The sequence below is a fragment of the Schistocerca serialis genome, chromosome 8 (assembly GCF_023864345.2).
Source record: "Schistocerca serialis cubense isolate TAMUIC-IGC-003099 chromosome 8, iqSchSeri2.2, whole genome shotgun sequence".
NCBI lineage: Eukaryota > Metazoa > Arthropoda > Insecta > Orthoptera > Acrididae > Schistocerca > Schistocerca serialis.
Window position 1 is genome coordinate 521,286,758 of NC_064645.1, and position 22,400 is coordinate 521,309,157.

Sequence of the window (22,400 nt, forward strand, 5' to 3'; positions counted from 1 at the left end):
AAAATAATGACTCCTAGGCAGAGACAGATTCCTACATCAATACTTATAGTTCCGAAAAATTGTGACTGCGAATTTTTAATAGCTATTAAAAAATTTAGGAGATTTAAAACGGAAAACGTGAGGCACATGCAACATATAATATTCACGCATAAATTAGTATGTAGTGTAATAGCAAGGACGTGAACCACTCATTCATCAGATATGTATTGCATGCCCACCATGACCTCGGGGAGGATCAGTTTGGATTCCGTAGAAATGCTGAAACATGTGAGGCAATAATGACCCTACGACTTATCTTAGGAGACAGATCAAGAAAAGGCAAACCTAAGTTTCTAGCATAGACCTAGAGATGGCTTTTGACAACGTTCACTGGAATATTCTCTCTCAAATTCTCAAGGTGGCAGGGGAGAATACAGGGAGCGAAAGGCTATTTACAGTTTGTACAGAAACCAGATGGCAGTCATAAGAGTCGAGGGGCATGAAATATTCACTATCTGAGCATGTAGTGAAGGAAACAAAACAAAATTCTGGAGTAGGAATTAAAATCCATGGAGAAGAAATAAAAACTTTCAGGTTTGCCGATGACATTGTAATTCTGTCAGAGACAGCAAAGGACCTGGAACAGCATTTGAACGGAATGGACAGTGTCTTGACAGGAGGATATAAGATGAACATCAACAAAAGCAAAACGAGAATAATGGAATGTAGTCGAATTAAATCGAGTGATGATGAGGTTGTTAGATTAGGAAATGAGACACTTAAAGTAGTAAATGAGTCTTGCTATTTGGGGAGCAAAATAACTGATGATGGTCGAAGTAGAGAGGATATAAAATGTAGACTGGTAATGGAATGGAAAGCGTTTCTGAAGAAGAGAAATTTGTTAACATGGAGTGTAGATTTAAGTATCAGGAAGTCTTTTCTGAGAGTATGGAGTGTAGCCCTGTAGGTAAATGAAACATGGACGATAAATAGTTCGGACAAGGAGAGAATAGAAGCTTTCGAAATGTGGTGCTACAGAAGAATGTTGAAGATTAGATGGGCGGATCACATAACTCATGAGGAGGTATTTAATAGATTTGGAGAAAAGAGAAATTTGTGGCACAACTTGACTAGAAGAAGGGATCGGTTGATAGGTCATGTTCTGAGGCATCAAGGGTTCATCAATTTAGTATTGGAGGGCAGTGTGGAGGGTAAAAATCTTAGAGGGAGACCAAGAGATGAATACACTAAACAGATTCAGAAGGATGTAGGCTGCAGTACGTATTGGGAGATGAAGAAGCTTGCACAGGACAGAGTAGCATTGAGAGCTTTATCAAACCAGTCTCTGGACTGAAGACCACAACAACAAGAACAACATTTTCTGCCTTTTAGTTTTGCTTGTGTGAAATTTTTTAATCGATTTCAAATGTTTTGATGATATTACAACAGAGACATGGGGTAAATTTCAGGTTTATTTCAGTTTCTCTTTTCCTGAACCAAACAATATATTACTTACTCCTATGAATATCTCGCAAAGAAAACTTGAAGGTAAAAGTTAGAGATTTGATAGTCTTATCATCAACCGTTATTCCTGCGAACTTTTCGCGACGAGAACGTGGAAACGGGGAAATGGTAGGGCGCACAAAGTCCGGCTGAAACACACCAGATAGGAAATAGAGCTAATATTGCGTTGGTATCCATTTCTCGAGCTATGTTTAATATTTCAAGTTTCCTCGGGAAGATAGTTAAAAATCAATTACGAAATTTGCAGTGGACAGACAGACAAGAAAGCGATAAGCCTCTTCTCTTCCCACCCCTCTTTGCTCAGCCACGCCCATCCACTTGCGTTCTGCCTGGAACACATTCCTCTACCACTTGCACGACATGCAGCTCCTGGAGGCCAGCTGAGATGTCAAGCTTTACTTAACATTTACTACCCCACACTCAACCCTTTGGGAACTAAGTGGAGGAAGGTTAAAGCACTTCGTCTTCACACCACGAGTGGCCTACCGGGACCATCCAACCGCCGTGTCATCCTCAAGGAGGATGTGGATAGGAGTGGTGTGGGGTCAGCACACCGCTCTCCCGGTCGTTGTGATGGTATTCTTCACCGAAGACGCTACTATTCGGTCGAGTAGCTCCTCAATTGACATCACGAGGCTGAGTGCACCCCGAATAATGGCAACAGTGTAGAGCGGTTGTACGGTCACCCATCCAAGTGCCGGCCACGCCCAACACCGCTTAACTTTGGTGATCTCACGGGAACCGGTCTATCCACTGCGACAAGGCCGTTTCCGGAGGAAGGTTAGATAGTATTTAATTAATGTAACTGACTATTTCAGTCACATTAATATAAACAAACATGATGGCTCTATGACATTAAGTTTCAGTGCTGATGCACAAATATCGTTTGAACCATTACGGGAATGGACGAGGGACACTGTAGTGCAGCGTGCAGTAAATTGGGGATTTGAGCCGGATGAGAGGTCTGCACAGATGGCGGAGACGGTTAAGGCAAACGTTCTAGAAAAGCGAAGCATTTTGATTCGAGTTCCAGTCCGGCACATATTTTCAACTTTCGCCGTTGTAATATCACAATGCCCTGTGCGGCTTTGAGGAAAAAGAGTACCACGCGATATCATTCGCATTATAAGGAGACAGCCAGTTTCGCTAACGGTCTTATCGAAAGAGGGTGAACATTTAAGGCACACTTATACCTTTGGGCTCAACAGCTGTCTCGAACGCAAAAGAGTTAGCGAAGATTAACTGTTCTGGGACTGTAGACGGTAAAAGAATCAATAAACTGAAGTCACATACGTATATCCATGTCGGTCACACGTTCCTGAAGTGGTCAAGGCTTCCATTTGGATCTTTGGTTGCGGTATTAGCCAGGAGTAAAAAATTACAACACATAAATTGGAGTGCGGAACGGTGGAAGATCGAATATAGTAAGGAAACTGGACAATCTGAAGACAGGGATGGGTGAGCGAAGTTGAACATAATAACTTAATAGATAAAAGAGGGGGGGGGGGGGGGAGTTAAACGCGAAGAGCAGAGAGAATTTGTGCAAGGTGACTACGAACTCATAACACTATCACTAAAGGCGTTGCCAGTGTTGGCGGTGTTACGAATAGTTACCCTCCATGTCAGAATGAATAATTCAGAACAATTCAGCGTTCTGTTTTTCGTTTTTGGCAGGTTATGTCCTGTCAGGGAAACTAGATAATGTTTTCCTCTCGAGTTACACTCTTTCTCCTCGAACGTTCCGAAAAAGGCTTCAGAAAATTAACCATGTTCGCCCTGCTTTGTCGTACCGGCTTCTGAAAACTGATCACTAAATAAATGCCTAGAAGTCTTCACTGCCCATAAAATTGCCTACTTCATCAGTTTAACAATTTAAAATTTTGTAACTGATCTCATTCGTATCAAAACATATTAAAAATTTGATTAAAGAAATAATTGTTAGAAGAATAAAATATGTCGGTACGGCACAAGTGTATAGCACATTAGAGTAGCAGTTTTTCCATGTCTGGGTATTTGCGTAACTGATTTTATCAGAACACTACTTAATTTTCAATGACGAGGCTATGAAGAATTGTTACACTCAAAAAGTCTGCCGTTAAGGTATTCGTAATTAGCGTGGCTGGCTACAAACAGGGTCTTGGGTTCGATTTTCAGAGACCGCTTCAGGCTTTTCTGCGTGGAAAGAGAGGTCTGTGAAAGGACCAACGCAGTTATGACGCCATATAAGAATCTAATTCCTTAAAGAAGGGACTAAATCATAAGCTATCTGTCGAAATGGCACGTAATCGTAAGGTTTGCACCAAGGTGACCGCCACACGACTCCTGTTTATTTACTTCTGCGTAAAAGTGTGACCTAGCTTCTATTAGGGGCGCCTTGCTACCTTTTAATGGAACATATTTTCAGTACAAACTACTCTCCTTGTAGTTAACAATTCGTTAACTGAGAAGGAAAGGGTATGTATTACGGAACACAGTTACAAGTATTACACACATCGTGTGTTCAGCGTGAGAAAGCTCCCGCTCAGTTAATTCCACAATGAGAAATTTGAATGTAAATATTTGTGTAGTGAGCTTACAAGCCAGTAACGAAATTATCCATTTCCCTGAATTCAGCCGGCCAGAGTGGCCGTGCCGTTCTAGGCGCTACAGTCTGGAACCGAGCGACCGCTACGGTCGCAGGTTCGAATCCTGCCTCGGGCATGGATGTGTGTGATGTCCTTAGGTTAGTTAGGTTTAATTAGTTCTAAGTTCTAGGCGACTGATGACTTCAGAAGTTAAGTCGCATAGTGCTCAGAGCCATTTGAACCAGCCAGCCCTGAATTCTGATATCCTAAATGGAGTTTCGCCATGTAGTTGGTTGGTTGGTTTAAAAGAGGGGGGAAAGGGACCAAACTACGAGGTCATTGGTCCCTTGTTCCTAATAAACCAATGCCAAAAGTGCGAGAATACAACAGACGAGTCATATAACACAAAACGGAAGGAAAGGAAAAAAACTACAAGAACGAAGGAAAGGCAATGAATACTAAAAGGAACAAAAGAGGACAAGAAAACAACAGAGATACGCTAGAAACAGAAGAGAGTAGACCAGGAAAGCAGATTACAGTGGCTGGCCGACCACGAGAATAAAAATGAAAAGCCAGCCACTCTGCAACACACTAAAACCTCCACCCTAAAAGAACTAGGGTAGAGCACACAGAGGGACAAAGGACATGCGCTAAAACCTACACAGAAGTAGAAAACCCACCCTCACGGTAAAACGTAAAACTAAAGCTGCTGCTGAGGCATCGTCGCCCAACACCGAAGGCAGGGAGCTGGGAAAGTTAAAAGTCCACCGAAGAGCGGCTAAAAGTGGGCAGTCCAGCAAGAGGTGGATCACTGTCATTTGGGAGCCACAGCGACACAGAGGTGGTTCCTCGCGACGGAGTAGGTAACCATGCGTTGGCCAATGTGAAGCCAGCAGAGGACAATCGATTCCCTGCGCGAGGACCGCATGGAAGACATCCACACATTCGTCGCCTCCTTAATGACACGCTGCTTGTTGTGCATACTGTTTTGCTATTCCGTCTCCCAAAGCCTGAAAATCCTGCGGCGTAAGACAGAAGACAAGTCAGCTTCGGAGATGCCCATCACCAGAAACGGTTTCCGCGTCGCCTGTTTGGCCAGCCTGTCGGCAAGTTCGTTGCCTGGGATTCCAACGTGTCCTGGGGTCCACACAAACACCTCTGAAGGACTGGACCGTTCCAGGGCATAGATGGACTCTTGGATGCTACCAGAGGATGGCGAGGATAGCACTGGTCGATAGCTTGTAGGCTGCTCAGTGAGCCAGTACACAGGAGAAATGACGTGCCAGGGCATGAGCGGATGTACTCAAGAGCACGAGATATGGCCACCAGCTCTGCAGTGAAAACACTGCAGCCATCTGGCAAGGAGTGCTGTTCAATATGTCCTCCATGAACATTCGCAAAGCCTACGTGACCATCAGCCATCGAGCCGTCCACGTAAACCACGTCACAGCCCCGGAACACGTCCAGAATAGAGAGGAAGTGACAGCTTAGAGCGACGGGGTTAACGGAGTCCTTAGGGCCATACAAAACATCCAGATGAAGCTGCGGCTGAGGCGTACCCCATGGAGGCGTCCATGAACGGACCGCAAGTAGAGGTGGTAAAGGGAAGGACTCTAGCTCGGAGAGAAGGGACGCACGCGAACCGCAATCGTTAGCCTCGACCTAGGCCGCCGATGCGAGAGATGGACCGCCTCTGGCGGGAAAAGAAGACGGTAATTCGGATGCTCAGGAGAACTACGAATGTGTGCATCGTAACTGGCGAGCAGTTGTGCATGTCTGGTCTGCAGTGGAGGGACAACGGACTCCACCAGTACACTGGTCACCGGACTCGACCTAGTAGCTCCCGTCGCTAGTCGAAGCCCGAAGTGGTGCACAGGGTAGAGTAAATGCAACGCTGAGGTCGCTGTCCAGCCATAAAACACACTCCCATAGTCAATTCAGGATTGGAAAACGGCTCTGTAGAGCCGCAGCAGCGTAGAGCGATCTGCACCCCAATTGTTGCTGCTGAGGCAACGGAGGGCATTGAGGTGCTGCCAGCACTTCCGCTTAAGCTGATGAAGATGAGGAAGCCATGCCAATCGAGCGTCGAAAGCAAGTCCTAAGAATCGGTATGTCTTCACTACAGTGAGTGGATCGTCATGAAGGTAAAGTTCTGGGTACAGATGAACGGTACGATGCCAACAGAAGTGCATGATACACGACTTTGCTGCTAAAAACTGGACGCCATGGGCTAGAGCCCCTGACTACGCCTTGTGGATGGCTCCTTGTAGGCACCGCTCAACAACAACAGTACTGGTGGAGCAGTATGAAATGCAGAAGTCGTCTGCATACAAAGAAGGTGAGAAGGATGGCCCTACAGCTGCTGCTAGACCATTAATGGCCACTAAAAATAGAGAGACACTCAATACAGAGCCCTGCGGGACACCATACTCCTGGATATGGGGGAATTAAGGGAGGTACCAACTTGGAAATGGAAAATACGAAGCGACAGGAAATTCTGGATAAAAATCTGGAGTCGGCCTCTGACACCCCACTCGTATAATGTGGCAAGTATATTATGTCGATAGGTCGTGTTATACGTTTTTCGTAAATCAAAAAAGACGGCAACGAGGTGTTGGCATCTGGAAAAGACTGTTCGGACGGCAGACTCTAGGGACACAAGATTATCAGTGGTAGAGCGACCTTGGCGGAAGCCGCCCTGACACGTAACCAGTAGGCCACGTGACTCTGGGATCCAACCCATATCGAGTATTGGGATGTGATGGGCGTCCACAATCTCGACATGTGACGCTGGAAGTACAGTGGGAAGACACATGGCCGAACTTCCAGCACTTAAAGCACCGCATCGGCGGAGGGATATAGGACTTTACAACACAGCAGTAGACCATCACCTTGACCTTCTCGGGCAATGTATCACCCTAGAAGGCGAAGATGAAGGCACCGGTGGCAACCTGATTATCCCTCGGACCCCTGTGGGCGCCATGGACAAATTGTAAACCTGGCCGCTCTAAATTGGCGCGCGATTCATCGTCAGATTGCAAAGGAAGGTTGTGAAATATGATACCCTGGACAATATTTGAGCTCTTAGGGGGAATGATGATTACAGAAACATCCCCCAGCTAGTCGCAAGCGAGTAATGTCCGTGACTGGGCAGAGGATGCTGTTTTGATCAAGACTAACCCAGATCTCATTGTGGACAAACCCTCCACCTCCCCAAACTTGTCCTCTAAATGGTCAACAAAAGACTTAGGCTTCATCGTCATGAAAGATTCCCCATCAGCTATGGAAGATACAAGGTACCGGGGCGAATAAGATCCGCTCCCATTCTTAGCCTAACGTTCTTCCCATGGTGTGGCCAGGGAGGGGAACGATTTGGGGTAGTACTTCTGTGCGCTGAATTGAGCTCGTGAACGCTTAGTTACTGCTGGTGTTTCACCACAACAAGAGATAATAGACTACGCTTCATCACATGTCATCCACCCTGATACCACCCACCCTGACCAGGAGCCCTACCCATAGGCGCCACCCAGCCGCAGCAACGGTCATCTGGCAGGTTGCCAGTGAGAGGAGTTCCGATGCCCCAGGGGGATGGGCATCTACCCCTTGGCATACGTGGGGAGTTAACGGCGCAGGCATCAGCAGAGCTATCCCATTGTGGTCAGGTGGCTACAGCAAACAGGGTACATGGCGTTCCCACCACAACGGACTGGCTATGTTGCTGGATATCAGGTGAAAAGAAATGCATGATCATCGTCGACGCAGAAATCGACGCTGCATAGTGCATGGTGGAAAACGCACCCAGGAATGTGTCCTCAAGGAAAGTGTCCTCACCCAAGAGACGGAGAATGAGTGGGACTGAAATGCAACGGCTAGAAAGTGGGCTAAATATCTCAAAGCATGATGGACACAATGCACCATGTAAGGCGCCCTTCCCCAATTGGCTCGCTCTTAGGGAAAATTTTGAAGACTGGAGGTCAAATCCTATAGGGGACCATCACATAAAGGCCGAAGGGTGTGAGACTCCTTTTAGACGCCTCTTACGACAGGAAGGAATACCTCGGGCCTATTATTACCCCAGTACCCGCAGGGGGATCGCCATATAATCCCCCTCTCTGTCTCCCAACTGCTCGGTTAACTCCGAGTGATGCGTTTCTGAATTATGCTGCCATCAACAGCTAACTATCAACTGCCTCCACTCTACACTTCTCGGATCGGAATGAAGTTTAGGTATGAACACCATGTCAGTAGCCTCGTGTTAGAAAATTGGATAGGGCGTGGATACAAAAGGAAATCGTCTGTCTTTCCTAGCGTCTATGAGAAACAAAAATTCAGGAGGAATCTTCTACTCCATACTGTGCACTATTCTGAAAGTCCTCACATCATTCTTGGCTTAGCACATGGTTTTGATGTGCAGCAAGTAAGTCTCTGAAATTTGCTTTTTAAAACCGAACTGTAAGGATTGTTTGAATGGAATGAACACTCTACTAAGCGGATTATATGCGCAAAAAAACAAAAGAAAGAGTAAATTATCGAGAAGTGGAAAAAAGTAAAGTAAGCGTCTCATTAACGTCGGAATTGCGAATCTCATAGTAATCAAAGTGAAGTAATTCTGTTACCTTGAAAATGAAATAACGCATTACGGACGTAGCAAGAAGAACATAAGAATTGAAATTAAAGATGAAAGAAGACTGTTACTGTGAAACAATGGCCTTAATTTCAGAATGAAATTACGGAGGATACACTGGATTTGTAATAGAGCCTTTTTGCTCTCTGGTTATTCGAATATAATCCGAAGATGTAACAGAACTGCATGCAAGGATTCTGAAACATATTCGTATTGTCAGGCTTAGTAGAGTTCGGTAATTTATCATACCATGGATTCTGATACAGAGACGCTTGGCAGACAACATCATTACTACTAATACGTCACGTACTGAGACACCAAGATTAAATTTCCCACCCAACATTTTACTATCGATACTTTCTTTGTCATTAAGGAGTGGGTTGTTTATAGTTACAGACTTTGCTGCTTTTATCTTTTAATCATGCTATGTGAGCTTGTGGCTTCTGTGTTATTATAACCATTAGCAACTATTAATTATCGCAAGATATCTTCCCTTACTTAGAATTCGTATCAAGCCATGTATCACAGTGTAAAGGAAAGTTTTTGAAGTATTGTCAGCTAAGCAAGATTTTAGTGTTTATAAGAAGCAGACTCGTACAGACACTATTAATATATGACTAGTCATGGCTTCCACGAGGCTAAAAAACAGCTTTTTGTCTCTGAGGTACACCATGTCTTGTGACAGCCAGAGCGAGAGCACCAGCAGCAGCGAGTACTGTTTGTATAAAGCGTTTTTGTACTTATTTGCTGCGCTTAGCTTTTAAATAGTTTTTCTGGGAAAACCTAGCGTAGTTTTCGCGTCTCGTATTTCAGTGAGTGTTTCTTGATTATCAGAGTAGCTCATCAGAAGATTATCTTGGGAATTTGTCACCGTATAGAGTAGGGTAAACATAGTCATGTGTAGGGACTGTGGTTGTTGTGAGCGGACGCAAGGAGAATTGGCCACTCTTCGGGGGCAGGTGGAGGCTTTGTCTGTTAGGCTCATCGAGCTCGAGGCGCAGGCGTCGGCTCGTAGTGGCGTTGGGGCAACTGTGGTGAGACCTATGCCTACTTCGGTGGCCTTGGAATCACATGGAACCCCTGATGTCGCTGCGTCTTCCGGCAGTGAGCATCTTACCGGTCAGCCATCACTCCAGGGTGAATGGCGGACAGTGGTGGGCTCGCGCGTGCCTGGCCGAAAGGCGAAGGTGGGATCTGGCCGCGTGGCAGCTGCCTTACCCCTTTCCAACAGGTACGGGGTGCTTCCTAGTGGTGATGACATCGTTTCCGAGCCACCACAGGATGCCTCGCCTGTTGGGCCAGTGGCCGATTCTCCGGCAAGGTCCCGACAGTCACAGAGGGCGGGCCTATTAGTTATAGGGAGCTCCAACGTTAGGCGGGTTATGGAGCCCCTCAGGAAAATAGCGGGTAGGTCGGGGAAGAATGCCAGTGTGCACTCGGTGTGCTTGCCGGGGGGTCTCGTCCGTAATGTGGAGGAGGCCCTTCCGGCAGCTATTGAACGCACTGGGTGTGACCGGCTGCAGATAGTAGCACATGTCGGAACGAATGACGCCTGCCGCTTGGGTTCTGAGGCCATCCTTGGTTCCTTCCGGCGGCTGGCTGATTTGGTGAAGACAACCAGCATCGCACGCGGAGTGCAAGCTGAGCTTAATATCTGCAGCATAGTGCCCAGAGTCGATCGCGGTCCTCTGGTTTGGAGCCGTGTGGAGGGTCTAAACCAGAGGCTCAGACGACTCTGCGACTATAATGGTTGCAAATTCATCGACCTCCGTTATTGGGTGGAGAACTGTAGGGCCCCCCTAGACAGGTCAGGCGTGCACTACACACCGGAAGCAGCTACTAGGGTAGCAGAGTACGTGTGGCGTGCACACGGGGGTTTTTTAGGTTAGAGGGACCCCCCCTTGGGCGAAACGATAAAATACCTGACGGCTTACCAGAGAGGACATTATCATCGTTGATAAAGAACGTCCGTCCTCAGAGACCAAAAACAGGAAAAGTTAACGTAATATTGGTAAACTGCAGGAGTATCCAGGGCAAGGTTCCTGAATTAGTATCTCTTATTGAAGGAAATAGTGCGCATATAGTATTAGGAACGGAAAGTTGGTTAAAACCGGAAGTGAACAGTAACGAAATCCTAGACACAGAATGGAATATATACCGCAAGGATAGGATAAACGCCAATGGTGGAGGAGTATTTATAGCAGTAAAGAATTCAATAATATCCAGTGAAGTTATTAGCGAATGCGAATGTGAAATAATCTGGGTTAAGTTAAGTATCAAAGGTGGGTCAGATATGATAGTCGGATGCTTCTATAGACCACCTGCATCAGCAACCGTAGTAGTTGAGCGCCTCAGAGAGAACCTGCAGAACGTCGTGAAGAAGTTTCGTGATCATACTATTGTAATAGGGGGAGACTTCAATCTACCAGGTATAGAATGGGATAGTCACACAATCAGAACTGGAGCCAGGGACAGAGACTCTTGTGACATTATCCTGACTGCCTTGTCCGAGAATTACTTCGAGCAGATAGTTAGAGAACCAACTCGTGAAGCTAACGTTTTAGACCTCGTAGCAACAAATAGACCGGAACTTTTCGACTCCGTGAATGTAGAAGAGGGTATCAGTGATCATAAGTCAGTGGTTGCATCAATGACTACAAGTGTAATAAGAAATGCCAAGAAAGGAAGGAAAATATATTTGCTTAACAAGAGTGATAGGGCACAAATCGCAGAATATCTGAGTGACCACCATCAAACGTTCATTTCTGAGGAAGAGGATGTGGAACAAAAATGGAAAAAATTCAGAAACATCGTCCAGTACGCCTTAGATAAGTTCGTACCGACTAAGGTCCAAAGCGAGGGGAAAAATCCACCGTGGTATAACAATCATGTACGAAAGGTACTACGGAAACAAAGAAAGCTTCATCATAGGTTTAAGAGTAGTCGAATCATAGCTGATAAGGAAAAGCTGAACGAAGCGAAAAAGAGCGTAAAGAGAGCAATGAGAGAAGCATTCAACGAATTCGAACATAAAACATTGGCAAACAATCTAAACAAGAACCCTAAAAAGTTTTGGTCATATGTAAAATCGGTAAGCGGATCTAAATCCCCTATTCAGTCACTCGTTGACCACGATGGCACCGAAACAGAGGACGACCGAAGAAAGGCAGAAATACTGAATTCAGTGTTCCGAAACTGTTTCACTGCGGAAAATCGTAACACGGTCCCTGACTTCAGCCGTCGCACGGACGCCAAAATGGAAAATATTGAAATAAACGATATCGGAATTGAAAAACAACTGCTATCACTTAGTAGCGGAAAAGCATCCGGACCAGACGAGATACCCTTAAGATTCTACAGTGATTATGCTAAAGAACTTGCCCCCTTTCTATCAGCAATTTATCGTAGATCGCTGGAAGAACGTAAAGTACCTAGCGACTGGAAGAAAGCGCAGGTCGTTCCCATTTTCAAGAAGGGTCATAAATCAGATGCGAATAATTATAGGCCTATTTCGCTTACGTCAATCTGTTGTAGAATAATGGAACATGTTTTGTGTTCTCGTATTATGACGTTCTTAGATAATACAAATCTCCTTCATCATAACCAACATGGATTCCGCAAACAGAGATCATGTGAAACTCAGCTCGCCCTATTTGCCCAAGAAATTCACAGTGCCGTAGACACTGGCGAGCAGATTGATGCCGTATTCCTGGACTTCAGGAAGGCATTTGATACGGTTCCGCACTTACGTTTAGTGAAAAAAATACGAGCTTACGGAATATCGGACCAAGTTTGTGATTGGATTCAGGATTTCCTAGAAGAAAGAACACAACATGTCATTCCTAACGGTTCAAAATCTGCAGATGTAGAGGTAATTTCGGGAGTACCGCAGGGAAGCGTGATAGGACCTTTATTGTTTACAATATACATAAATGACTTAGTTGACAACATCGGTAGCTCCGTGAGGCTATTTGCAGATGACACGGTTGTCTACAAGAAAGTAGCAACATCAGAAGACTCGTACGTACTCCAGGAGGACCTGCAGAGGATTAATGCATGGTGCGACAGCTGGCAGCTTTCCCTAAACGTAGATAAATGTAATATAATGCGCATACATAGGGGCAGAAATCCATTCCAGTACGATTATGCCATAGGTGGTAAATCATTGGAAGCGGTAACGACCGTAAAATACTTAGGAGTTACTATCCGGAGCGATCTGAAGTGGAATGATCACATAAAACAAATAGTGGGGAAAGCAGGCGCCAGGTTGAGATTCATAGGAAGAATTCTAAGAAAATGTGACTCATCGACGAAAGAAGTAGCTTACAAAACGCTTGTTCGTCCGATTCTTGAGTATTGCTCATCAGTATGGGACCCTTACCAGGTTGGATTAATAGAAGAGATAGACATGATCCAGCGAAAAGCAGCGCGATTCGTCATGGGGACATTTAGTCAGCGCGAGAGCGTTACGGAGATGCTGAACAAGCTCCAGTGGCGGACACTTCAAGAAAGGCGTTACGCAATACGGAGATGTTTATTATCGAAATTACGAGAGAGCACATTCCGGGAAGAGATGGGCAACATATTACTACCGCCCACATATATCTCGCGTAATGATCACAACGAAAAGATCCGAGAAATTAGAGCAAATACGGAGACTTACAAGCAGTCGTTCTTCCCACGCACAATTCGTGAATGGAACAGGGAAGGGGGGATCAGATAGTGGTACAATAAGTACCCTCCGCCACACACCGTAAGGTGGCTCGCGGAGTATAGATGTAGATGTAGATGTAGATGTAATAGAAAGATCTTGGTAATGGCTGTAAGAACACGGAAACATAAACATATTTGGCAAGATTAACAGACACAAAAAGTAACGAATTCTGCAAGTGATATAAAACCAGTCCATAATAACGACAAAAAAAAAAACTAAATATGATGCCATGGCTTTCAATGGTAAAATTTCGCAGAAAACTGAAAGCTGTTTAAGAAAGTCTACCGTTAACATAGGTTTTGAAACTAATAACACATCCTAAAATAGCTTCGACGCGTGACAAATCGTTAATCTCAGGCTATAGAATGAATTGCGATTATTGCGACAGCTGCTATACAAGGTGACTCAAATGACTGAAGAGCTCATAGAGGAGACCAAAGACAACACTGCAATAGAAATACCTGTAGATGGTCTTGGAAGTAATTATATACTGACACGAATGACAAGGGCAATCAATGCACACGTGCCTGAAATTCGGTAGAAATAGTTAAATGTCTCTGCGTATGTACGATTGCCTCCAACTAGATGGAGCGCTTGCACGCTTTATGTGCGTGACATCTCTTTTCTTCCCTCCCTCCCCCCCCCCCCCTCTCTCTCTCCCTCTCTTTCTCTCTCTCTCTCTCTCTCTCTCTCTCTCTCTCTCTCACACACACACACACACACACACACACACACACACACACACACTTTGTAAGTGACAGTTTTCTTAGTTGCTGACAAACAATTCTTGCCAGGGTACTTGTAGCGTCTGAAGAGGTTCGTACAATGCCTCGTGTATTTTGTAGAGTGAGACAGAATTTTCTACGAAGATGTTATTGAATGTGGTGGTCGCCATTTTGATCACCAACTATAGAATACAACACTGTTGAGTGAACAAAACATTGTCTTTGCTAAATTTAAACCGCATACGCATTGATTGACCTTATTATTTCTGATACCCCTAACCTTTTACTGGCACAGAATTACCTCCAAGGCCACAAGTTCCTATTACAAAGACGTTGTGTTTTGATTCATCTATCAGCTTCTGAGTCACCCTTTATACGCCAAACTGGACGCAATTTCTAACTCGGACAAAGAAGACAAACAGTTACAGAATAATACAGTTTTTGTCGAGTATATGACGATATTATGTCACTCAGTGACAAACATGGCTTCAAACATGCAAGTTATAAGCACTGCATCCAGAAGAAGACTTTTCAACTTGCTAGACGAATTAGAGTTTCTCTGTACTAGAGAAATCTGGACTGGGCTATAAACGAATTGAGGTAGAGACCCTAGGTGGCCCGATCAGACCCAAGCGACCACCGTGATATCCTCTGCCAACGGCTTCTTCGGTTGCGGTATGGAGGGTCATGTGCTCTGCACGTCGCTCTCCCAATCTTTGTCAGGTTTCTTGCCCTTGAAACCTCTAATAATGAGTCGAATAGGTCCTCAGTTGACTTCACGGGGCTGAGGGCACCCCTACGAGTCCTCCCATCGAGGAAAAATCCTTGGCAGTATCGGGAATCGAACCAGGGTCCTGCGCAAGGCAGTCAGTCATTCTGACCACTCAGCTACGGTGACGGAAAAATTAACAACCTGAATACGAACAAAACCTTTAATATTTTGCTTAGAACTGACTTCCTGCCGACATCTTTTGCCCATTGTGTTTTCCATTTAATCTGATGTAGCGCGTCTTAAGATTGATGTGCTTTCCTTGGGGGATAAGGGCTGGGGCCACAGCTCCCACTTGCCTGCACGTTCCACTGTCGTGCAAGATATCGCGGTGCAGACTCTCCTGGCCCATCTACGCGCTGTCTCCACTCGACTCCAAGTGAAAGGAATAACAAGCAAATAAAACCACACCTGCAGATAGCGAACCCTGTTGGCCACATTGAACATCGACATTTAACTGTACCTTTGCGCGTTATGGCAATATTGTGGCAACAATCAGGTTCTTTAACATTTTTCCTTCACTTAAGCTTGGTTTCTTTGTTTCTTATGATTTCATATTCTCCCTAATTACAGTAATGAAATAATATTTTAGAAGCCACCCTCTGTGGTGGTGGGTCCGGGTTGGATATTGGTGAACCACTGCACACGAACACAGTAGTTCACCTCCCTGCTTGGCGTAGCAGTGGAGTAAGTAGAGGGTAAAACATGCAGAGGAAAACAGAGATTGGAACAAAATGGTTCAAATGGCTCTGAGCACTATGGGACTTAACATTTGAGGTCATCAGTCCCCTAGAACTTATAACTACTTAAACTTAAATAACCTAAGGACATCACACACATCCATGCCGGAGGCAGGATTCGAAACTGTTGCCGTGGAGGTCGCGCGGTTCTAGACTGAAGCACCTAGAACCGCTCGGCCACACTGGCCGACAGATTGGAACACATTCAGTGTATAATTGGGTGGCATAAGTTGAAAATTCTACTCTGAAATGAAGAGGTTAACACAGGAACTTTGACGGGCAGCAATAAACTGGTCAGTCGCGAGTATGGCAACCGAAAGCCTTTATAATGCCCTGACGACAGTGGAAATCTATGCCGGATTGGGACTCGAATCCGGATATTCCGCTTAGGCTATCCGAGCACGACTCACGGCCAGGCTCAAACTTCCTTATGTAGCAAGTATGTGTCTACAACCCGTACTCGAACTTCCAGTATCTACATTCCTGTAGAGAGTAGACATCTTACTTGAAAGTCACATGCCTGATGTCGGCGGATAATATGATATTGCAGTACCAGTGCATGCATATCAGAAAGTACATTGCATACTAATTGGGAGTCACACAGGCACTGCGATATCGTATGTTGTTGTTGTTGTGGTCTTCAGTCCAGAGACTGGTTTGATGCAGCTCTCCATGCCACTCTATCCTGTGCAAGCTTCTTCATCTCCCAGTACCTACTGCAACCTACATCCTTCTGAATTTGTTTAGTGTATTCATCTTTTGGTCTCCCTCTACGATTTTTACCCTCCACGCTGTCCTCCAATACTAAACTGGTGATCCCTTAATGCCTCAGAATATGCCCTACCAACCGATCCCTTCTTCTAGACAAGTTGTGCCACAAACTCCTCTTCTTCCCAATTCTATTCCATACCTCCTCATTAGTTATATGATCTTCCCATCTAATCTTCAGCATTCTTCTGTAGCACCACGTTTCGGAAGCTTCTATTCTCTTCTTGTCCAAACTATTTGTCGTCCACGTTTCACTTCCATACATGTTTAAACTCCACACGAACACTTTCAGAAACGTCTTCCGGACACTTAAATCTATACTCGATGTTAACAAATTTCTCTTCTTGAGAAACACTTTCCTTGCCGTTGCCAGTCTACGTTTTATATCCTCTCTGCTTCGACTATCATCAGTTGTTTTGCTCCCCAAATAGTAAAACTCTTTTACTACGTTAAGCTTCTCATTTCCTAATCTAATTCCCTCAGCATCACTCGATTTAATTCGACTACATTCCATTATCCTCGTTTTGCTTCTGTTGATGTTCATCTTATATCCTCCTGTCAAGACATTGTCCATTCTGTTCAGCTGCTCTTCCAGGTCCTTTGCTGTCTCTGACAGAATTACAGTGTCACCGGGAATCTCAAAGTTTTTATTTCTTCTCCACGGATTTTAATTCCTACTCCGAATTTTTCTTTTGTTTCCTTTAATGCTTGCTCAATATACAAATTGAATAACATCGGGGAGAGGCTACAACCCTGTCTCACTCCCTTCCTAACCACTGCTTCCCTTTCATGTCCCTCGACTCTTATAACGGCCATCTGGTTTCTGTACAAATTGTAAATAGCCTTTTGCTCTCTGTATTTTACCCCTGCCACCTTCAGAATTTGAAAGAGAGTATTCCAGTCAACATTGTCAAAAGTTTTCTCTAAGTCTAAAAAAGCTAGAAACGTAGGTTTGCCTTTCTTTGATCTATTTTCTAAGATAAGTCGTAGGGTCAGTGTTGCCTCACGTGTTCCAACATTTCTACGGAATCCAAACCGATCTTCCTCGAGGTCGGCTTCTACTAGTTTTTCCATTCGTCTGTAAAGAATTCGTGTTAGTATTTTCCAGCCGTGGCTTATTAAACTGATAGTTCCGTAATTTTCAAATGTGTCAACACGAACTTTCTTTGGGATTGGAATTATTATATTCTTCTTGAAGGCTGAGGGTATTTCGCCTGTCTCGTACATCTTGCTCACTAGATGGTAGAGTTTTGTTAGGCATGGCTCTCCCACGGCCGTCATTAGTTCTAATGGGATGCTGTCTACTCCCGGGGACTTGTTTTGACTTAGGTCTTTCAGTGCTCTGTCAAACTTTTCACGCAGTATTATATTTCCTATTTCATCTTCATTTGCATGGCCCTTGTTTAGGAGTACCTTCGACGTGTCTGCTTCCCCTTCTTTGCTTATTATGGTTCGTATGTATCAAAAACTAAAATCTTTGGGTTGATGAACCGATGCCTGGATGTCGTCCGACATATCGTCACCAAAACATAATTGTTAAAACATTCATTTAATTCTCAGAAAACTAAAAACAATCACGACGATGCTCAGAGAAGCTAACGCTCCCAGGATGTAAGCCGTAGGCAGTCTGCAAAGACGTGCTGCCGTCTGCAGCGTGTCATGGCCGGCGGGGTGATGATGGCAGCGACTCAGCAACGATTCTGGTCACAGCTGCTGACGGCAGCGCATAATGCAGACTATGAACGGATCAGAATAACAAAGTGACTGACCGCTAGTTGTTTAGAGGATAGCTACCACAGCAACGACCGATCAGAGAAAGAACCTCGTCAAACTTTCTTCTATCCTTTCACCACTGTCAAATCGCTCTGCTACGTAAGGTACCAACGCCAGTTACAGATTGTGCCTGTGGTCGGAAACCTATAGTAACGATTGTGGTTCAAATGGCTCTGAGCACTATGGGACTTAACAGCTGAGGTCATCAGTCCCCTAGAACTTAGAACTACTTAAACCTAACTGACCTAAGGACATCACATCCATCCATCCTCTAAGCAGGATTCGAACCTGCGACCGTAGCGGTCACGCGGTTCCAGACTGAAGCGCCTAGAACCGCTCGGCCACAACGTCCGGCTAACGATTGTGATCCGTTTTCATTTTTTTATGGTTTCTGTGAGCATTGCTTTTACTTTACGCTACACACTGTCCTAATCTAGTTGCGACACTGCACAGGAAAGTTATAGCGCCGTTGCCGCCCAGGTAATCATTCTCAGTACTGCATATGAAGGGGAAGTGTATGAAAGTATCCAGAACCGAAACATGCCACTGTTGCTGTAGCAGCCATATAGTGTGCAGACAAACCTGAAATGACAACATCGCCCCCTCTTATGCTCGACAGTCAATCAGTTTTTTAATTCGGCCTGTCGAGGCAACCTGTCTGCACAGGATCGTGTTTACCAAGCAGCACAGAATCATGTCGTGGACCCAGCGTGGGCGGAGCTGGCGGCTTGCCGCATCCAGTATCTGTCTACAAATGAGCAGTATTTATAGAGGGTAATTCAGGAGGAATGTCACATAATTTTTGAGGTGATTATACATGTGAAAATGAACGGAAAATGTCCTATGAGCAAAGATTTTCAATCGCTACGGAAATGGAGCCGGTAGAAAACTACACACATCCATGAATGAATATGACGACATTCGTGAATACGGGCATCGTGCTATTGATCGGAATGCAGTTAGTCGTTTGGAAAGCAGATTATCTGGTGAAAGTTGGCACACTAACATTCGGCACTTCCAGCGCAATGACAGCTGAGTAGTGCACAGACTCCTGACAACGTGGAGCGCATTCAAAATCTGGTTTTGGCTGAGAAAAGCGTTAACACTTTCGGAATTTCAAACCTAGTGGGATTAGTAGAAGCGACTGTGAGCAGAATATCGAGACAGTTATAGCTGGAAAAGTTCTCCACCTTGTCGGTTCCGAGAATACCCGCGAAGGAACACGGAATACCCATTCGGCAGCAAAGTTTTGGAACTATGCGAGAGTTCTGGAGATAGCTTCCTTGATAGAACTGCGAAAGATGAAACCTACTTACATCACTTTCTGTCCGAGGCAAGGCAATCGATGGAATGACATCATGGAGACTCACCGAAGAAGCAGAAATTGAAAACTGCGCGTTCAGCAGTAAAAGTGATGGCTACTGTATTTTATGATTCAGGATTGTTGCAAGCGAACATAACGCCACACTATCAGTTCTGTGGCGTACACGACAACCCGTAGGGAACTTCAAGCTCGAATATGTCGCGTTCGACAACGTCAGCAAAACACAATGTTTTGCTGTTGTGTAAGAAAACACCCATATTCAGCTAAGCCTTGTCCAAGAGGGGGTAAGAGCGGAAAGGGGCTCATGACACTATCTTGCCCTTGGGATGGGAAACAGCCACTAAAAGGCGGAAGTCAGCAGTGACCAACGTTTATGATGTTGCATAAGGCGATGGAAACCACTAAATTAAAGACACATAACGTAAGTCCACAATGACATGTGGACTGTGATTGAAAAAGTGTCCTGATAATCTCTCCACTCGCAAAAGACTCCAGACTAGTCCCTCATACGGATCTCCCGGTGGAGGCTGCCAAAGAGGAGCTGATCTCGAGAAAAAGGTTGAATAGCCAACGAAAGGATAACAACCTACGAGTCGAGGAGTGGGATGTCAAGAGTGTGATCGTGGTTAGGAAGCCTGAAAACCTGAAAAGGGAAATGCAAAGGCTCAATATAGTTATAGCGGGGGTCAGTGAAGTGAAACGGAAAGAAGACAAGGATTCCTGTTCAGACGAGTATAGGGTAACATCAACAGCGGCAGAAAATGGTATAACGAGAGTAGGATTCGTTATGGATAGGAAGGTAGGTCAGAGAGCGAGTTATTGTGAACAGTAATAGGCTTGTTCTCATCAGAATCGACAGCAAATCCATGTCAACAACAACTGATCAGGTGAACACGCCGAAGTCGCAAGCAGAGGATGAAGAGACAGAGAAATTATATGAGGATATTAAGCTGGTAATTCCGTAAATATGGGAAGATGAAAATCTAATAGACCATGGGGACGGGGATGCGGTTATAGGGGAGGCAGCAGAAGAAATGGTTACAGGAGAATATGGGGCTGCTTCTAGGAATGAGAGAGGAGAAAGACTAATTCAGTTCTTCAATAAATTGCAGCTATTAAAAGCGATACTCTGTTCAACAATCACAAGAGGAGGAGTTATATTTGGTAAAGGCAGGGACATATGAGAAGATTTCTGTTAGATTACATCATGGTCAGGCAAAGATTCCGAAATAAGATACTGGATTGCCAGGCGTACCCAGCAGCACGTTTACACTCAGATCACAATTTAATGCTGATGAAGAGTACTCTGAAGTTTAAGAGACTAATCAGGAAGAATCGATGCCCAGAAAAGTGGGATACGGAGGCACTAATTAATGAAGAGACACGTTCGATGTTCTCTGAGGCTATAGACACTGCCAGTTCAGTTGAAGACGAATGGACATCTCTAGAAAGGGCAATGACAGAATTGGGAAAGAAAAATATATGTGTTAAGAACATAAGTGCGAAGAAAACCATGGATAACAAATGAAATACTTCAATTAATCAGCGAAAGAAGAAAGTACGAAATTGTTCAGGGAAATTCAGGAATACAGAAATACAAGTCACTTGCTAATGAAGTAAACAGGAAGTGCAGGGAGGCAAAGACGGAATGCCTGCATTAAAAATTTACAGAAATAATTGGAAGCCGGCCGCAGTGGCCGAGCGTTTCTAGGCGCTTCAGTCTGGAACCGCGCGACCGCTACGGTCACAGGTTCGAACCCTGCCTCGGGCATGGATGTGTGTGATGTCCTTAGCTAGTCAGGTTTATGTAGTTCTGAGTTCTAGGGGACTGATGACCTCAGATGTTAAGTCCCATAGTGCTCAGAGCCATTTTCATCTTTTTTTATCATTGGAAGGAGTGACTCGGCATATAGAAGAAACAAAAGAATCTTGGGTGAAATTAAAAAGAAGGGTGGTAACATTGAGCCTGCAATGGTAATTACACCGTTAAAGGCAGAGGAAAAAGGGGATAAATGGAAAGAGTATATTGAACACCTCTACGAAGGCGAAGACTTGTCTGATAATATTAAGGAAGAAGGAGTCGATATAGAAGAGGCAGGGGCTTCAGTATTAGAATCAGAATTTAAAAGAGCTTTGTAAGACTTAAGATCGGATAAGGCAGAAGGGACAAATAACATTTCAACAGTATTTCTAAACTCATTGGGTCAAGTGACAACAAAACGACTAATCACGCTGATGTGCAGAATGTGTGAATCTGGTGATATACCATCTGACTTTCGGAGAAACATCGACCACACAATTCCGAAGAATGCAAGAGCAACAAATGGGAGGATTATCGCACAGTCAGCTTAAGAGCTCATACATCCAAACTAGTAACTACAATAATTTGGTGAATAATGGGAAAGAAAATTGAGGATGTGTTAGATGAAGATCAGTTTCGCTTTAGGAAGGATAAGGGAACCAGAGAGGCAATTTTGACGTTGTGGCTGATGATGAAAGCAAGAGTAAAGAAATATAAAGACATGTTCATAGTTTTTGTCGACCAGGAAAAAGCCGTCGACGAAGTCAAATGGTGCAAGAAATTACGAAATTCTGAGGAAGATAGGCTTAATATGTAAGGAGAGACAGGTAATATGCAACATGTAGAAGAGCCAAGTGGGAATAATAAGAGTGGAAGTCCAAGAACGAAGTGCTCAGTTTGAAAGGGGCTTTGAAGAGGAAAGTAGTCTTTCGCCCCTACTGCTCAATCTATACATCGGAGAAGCAACGGGGGAAAGAAAGGAAGGGTTCATGAGTGGAAGTAAAACTCAGGGTGAAAGGATATCAGTGATACGATGCGTTGATGATATTACTGTCCTCAGTGAAAGGGAAATAAAAGTACAGAATGACATGAACA